Genomic DNA, 5,394 nt, shown 5'->3' with positions numbered 1-5,394 from the left:
ATAGCTAGGGAGTCAATTTTGTGGTCACCCGTGATGGGAATAAGTATTTGGGTATCGTCAGCGTAGTTGGTGTACTTGACACCCATACGGTCCAGTATGTCAAATAGAGGTTTTGTGAAAAAGTTGTAGAGTGTTGGGGACACACATGACCCTTGGGGGACACCACATGTGACAGGGGAAGGTTCAGCAGTGGCAGAGGGGGAGAAGACCTTCATAGATCTATTGTCCAGGAATGATTTAATCCAAGCTGTGGCTTTCACCGAGAAGTTAGCCGCTGATTTAAGGTGGTGGCAGAGGATTTGATGATTGACTAAATCGAATGCTGCATCGAGTTCTAGAAGGAGTAAAAGAGCCAGTTTTCCCTTATCTTTTAAGTCTTCTATTTGTGTTTTTAAATCTAGTAACGCAGTTTCTGTGCCATGGCGTGGGCGGAAGCCCGATTGCCTAAGACCCAATAGGTTGTTTGATTCAAGATAATCTTGGATCTGCAGGTATGCCGCTCGATCGAGACATTTTAAAAGAAATGGCAGCGTGGTGATGGGTCTGTAGTTGGTAGGAGTGTTAGCGTCCAAGGTAGGTTTTTTCAGTAAGGGAATAACCCAGGCGTCCTTGAGGTTGTCAGGGACGATCCCCGACTTGAAGGAGGAGTTTGAGTGTAGTGATGAAAGGCGCCAGGTGCTGTGAGGCCTCCTTGATAATAGTGGCAGGGCAGGAGTCACCCTGACAGTTAGAGGGCTTAAGACTGTTAATGATAATAGAGAGGGGTGAGAAGCAGAAACATTGCTGAGGTGCAGTATTCGGTTTGTAGTTAGCCTGAGGGGCAAGCTTTGCTATAAAGGAGTATAGACTTTTTTTTCTCATTGATTTTGGTTTGGAGCATGGTAGTTTTTCCCAAGAGAGCCTCTTGGATGTTTGTGCACCAAGCGCTGTCTTTGGAGCAGGTGTCTGGAGGAGTAGCAGGGGATTCCAGTTCCTTTAAAATTTTGAATAGCTCCTTGGAGTTGAATTGGGCCTGTTCAATACGTTTATTGTATGTTTCTTTTTTAGCAGCCAGTATGGCTTCTTTGTAATTTAAAGTGGCTAGAGCCATGCTTGCTTTATTGGATTCCGTTGGGTGACTTCGCCAACGAGTTTCAAGGGTCCTTTTTTCCTTATGTAGGGTTCTCAGCTGAGGCATGAACCAGGTGTTAGGGTGAGTCCGGGGTTTAGGTTTCCGTAGTTTTAAGGGAGCGATAAGATCAAGTGCCTTTAGCATAGTCTGGTTGTAAGTGTCGACCAGGACAGTAGGGTCCGAACATGCAGAGGCAAGATCATTGAGGGTGGGGAGGATGAGTGGGATAAGTTTAGCACACGTTATGTTGCGCTTGTTCCTAGTGGACGTGGCAGGTGCTATGTTAGGGATGGGGTGAATGATTTTAGTGGGGATGCTAAATGTGATAAGGTGATGGTCCGTCCAGGCACATGGTAAGTTGGAGTTGATCTTAGAATCACAGTTAAGGTCAGCTATCCAATCTAGGATTCTGCCCTTAGAGTGAATAGGTGCGGTGACACATTGTGTGAAGCCTAGATTGAGTAGTAAGCTGTTGACATCATGGGCCGATGCATCTTTACGGTCAGAGAGGCCTCAATTGAAATCACCTAGTACAATGATTTGTGAGGTAGTCTTGGTGTTTTCAGACAGGGTGTGGGCGAGATCCTCAGTAAAGGTAGATTTGGGGCCAGGGGGCCTGTATATGATATGGATGGTGATCGTCTGGTTAGGAGAGATGGCGAGCTTCGCTGTGGGGATTCTGCTGATTTGAATTGGCAAGGAGTGGAAAGCCAGAGATTTAGCACGGTTTTGTGGATAATAGCTGTACCTCCGCCTTTAGTTTGAGTAGTGTTGCGGTCATTTCTGATGATTGTGTATCCTTCAGGGAGTGCAAGGGATAGAAGGGGTCCTGAGGCCGCATGGAGCCAAGTTTCAGTAACAGCTATGAGGTCGAGGTCATGAGTAGTGATAAGATCCGCCATGTCAAGGGCACGGGTCATGAGAGACCTGGAATTGATCAATGCTGCCTTAATGCAAGTTGGGCGTTGTGTATTAACCAGTGAGGTGCATGCATCAGGGGTGGGTACTAGCAAAGGTGTGTTCGAGGAAGGGGTGTCCATGGAGGGGATAGGCGTATGGTGATAGGTAACTGCTGTATGCTTGATGTCAGATAGTTTGGCAGGTTGGGCCCTGCTAGAGCGGTGGTAAAAGGTGTGGGGAAGTCTGGACCCTAGTCTAGAATTTCTCAATGAGACAGAACAAGGTTGGTTGGGTGTAGGTTTCCTAGCAAATTCATGTAGCCAAAGAGCTGGGTCGTTGAGGTAAGGGTTGGTCAGAGGGCCATCCATGGTTGAGTGAAAAGGGAGTTGTTAGTGTAAGTTGACAATGGTACCCCTAGGGTGTTGTATGTGGATAGTAGGGTACATGTACAATATGTGTTGGGAGGCACAGAAGGGTGACAAAAGGACGTGTGTGTAGTTCTGTAGTGGTGCTGCTATGGGGGTGTTGCGGCTGGGTAATGCTGAGTCTGTATGTGCAAAAATAGTGAACAAAAGGCACAATGCAAATTGACAGAGAATAAATGCTGCACTCTGGGGATGCAAAATAGCAGGGGAGAGGGCAAGAGGGTTATCAGTTACTCAGTGAGCGTGCACCCGGCAAATAAAGCGTGCAGTGCCGTGTCAGTTTCAAAAAGGCAATGTAATGGGCACATAGCAGTTCAGGACAGTGGGAATATGTTTAGCAAGCAAATAAGAAGTCAATAAGGCAGTGCATTGGGCACATAGCAGTTCAGGACAGTGGGAATATGTTCAGCAGGCAAATAAGAATTCAATAAGGCAGTGCATTGGGGAGATAGCAGTTCAGGACAGTGGGAATATGTTCAGCAGGCAGATAGGAATTCAACAAGGCAGTGCAGTAGGCATCAAAGCAGGTCTAGGTAACAGGCTAATCATGCTATGTACTATCTGAAAGCACATGGGCATACGCTACAGTCAAGGTGATCACAGGTAAGAGCCAGGCTGGTGACCAACGTTGTAGTGGGCAGGACGATCACCCAGTGTGTGATCCGCCGGAGAGTAGCGCAGTGGACCAAAATCACCAGTAAATGGCAGTGCGAGGGGTCACGTAAAGTTCTGTGCGATGGGGCATACACTCAATTGGCGTTCCGCAGGCAGGTCAAAGAACAAATACGTACCAAAGTCAGCGGCCGTGCAGAGCATTAACAGGCCAATTAGAACAGGAGTGCTAACAATGACAGACCAAGTACCAGGCTTGAAATGATGACTTAAAGGCTGAGTACACGTGCCAAAGTAGTGGAGAGGTTGTAACCGATACCGTGAGGAAGGGGGCAAGGCTAACACGCAGGAGAAAATATACACGCTAGTACATCAAGCGACGTGTTGCTAATGGACACAGATGTGTGCCTTGTAGTCTGATAGGAGAGCGTGGCATCATAATTGAATATGTACTCGCGGCGCGCAAATGATTATAATGCTAAAGGAACAGGTTTGCACTTGGAAAAGACATTAGCGGCAGGGAGTCTTACTGTCTGAAGATTGATTTGCAGGTCGTGACTGTGTTGGCTCTGTGCTTAGTGGGTGAAGTGTAGACAGACATGTCAAGGCGATTTGGGCATAAGGACCTGGCGAACGGTGAGGAAGGCTGTGGACAGGCTAGGGACAGGAAGCCTTTGTGGTCCTGCCTTCGTGGAAGTACCGGCTCTCACCTCCCGGTTTCTATTGGCCCTTACAAGCAGGGCAGCAGCCAATCAGTGGCCGCATGGAGCTCAGCACAGGAAAAAAGGTGCTGGTTCTCAGAGAATTCGGTGGGCGGCCATCTTGGAATGGTGAAACCTCGTGGTAATCAATGGAGGTTCACTGGCAACATTTCTGCAGTGCTAACAAAACTTCTATGTCAAGTTACCATATAAATCCTACACACATCAATCTAATACCAGGAAGGAGACACAGAAAAACAGTATGCAATTCAAGGCTCCCTTAATGCATCACCATAAAGTTGCCATTAACAAAGGACCCAGTCTCATGAGTCCAGGTGTCTTATCAGGGGGCACGGGTTAGGCTACCTTTATCATTCTAGTCTATTTGATGTAGTGAGAGATAGTTTTACGGTATGTTAGTACAGGGGTGAATAACTGTCTCCACGGCCCGTTACGCATAGGGTAAACTGAAATACCATTGGGTCAATAGGGGCACATGGCTGGCACCTCAAGAGGCGGTGGGATTTGGGACCGAGTGGCTCATAATTCTTCTTGGCCTGCTCATGGCGGTACACCGTGATTTTATGATGGCATCTGGTGTCAGAGGCATGTGGGGAGGTAAATACTTGGTGCGGGGCCAGCAGGAATGCGGGGAGTTGTAGCTGTAATGTTCCAGCAACAGAAAACCACGGACCTTCAAGCCCTGCTGAGCCTTGGGGGGAGGAGGGGAGTTGGATATGCAGCTCTCTAGAAGGAGGGGGAGATGGCCTTGTAACTTTTTGCGGGTCCCTGTTTACTGAGCAGTATGAACACTATTATACTTGGGGGCATTATGTAAATTGCACATCTCTATGACTCACGTGCGCTCATGTTTACTGGATCAATAGAGAGAAAGTTTTCATTAGCATTACAGCATACAACGTTCTTCATTCTGTTGCTTGGAGCCCATGAGGAAAATGTGTCATGATCACTGCTTCCAAGGAGCCAAGACCAGCCCAACGTCCTTGGAAGCAGGCCCCTAATCCTAAGCCTCGGCACCAGCCGGTCCCTACTGGGACCTTTTGGACCTTGTCCTGGCGCCAGTGGCACCAGGCTCATCAAAGCCATCGGTCCCGGCACTGGAAGCGCCGGGCTCATAATATGTGTGAAGATGCTTGGGTGGACTTACCTGCAGCAGACCATGCTGCTTACTTACCAGCTACATAGGAATCCTCTGTAAGCCGGAACTATTTTCTTACCTGGGTGGGGCAAGCTCCACGCCCTGGATACAACACTGGAACTCTTCTGGAACAGGAACTCTTTTCTTACCTAGGCGGGGCCGTGGAGGAAGACGTCTCATCACTCCTAGGCTATTTAAACCACACCCGATTGATGAAGCGTGCTTCGCGTTAGTCTGCATCTGCAGCAGAACGCTCACCGAGTCTGTTCCAGCTTTTCTTCTTCCGATCCTGTACCTGCAAGAACAATACTTACCATTCCAGTATCCAGTCTTCAGCAGCGCCTGTAAAAGACAAGAAACAACAGGTTAGCACGACGACTTCACATGCAACGCATTCCTTACCTGGTCCATCGGCAGCGACCATTTCTTCACGCTGCACCTCCGCCTGTGGAGACAAAAGCATAGTTATTACTTACCGGCAATCCG

This window comes from Ambystoma mexicanum, chromosome 12 (genome assembly GCF_040938575.1).
Source record: "Ambystoma mexicanum isolate Mex_15411 chromosome 12, UKY_AmexF1_1, whole genome shotgun sequence".
NCBI lineage: Eukaryota > Metazoa > Chordata > Amphibia > Caudata > Ambystomatidae > Ambystoma > Ambystoma mexicanum.
Note: the sequence above shows the minus strand (reverse complement) of the source record.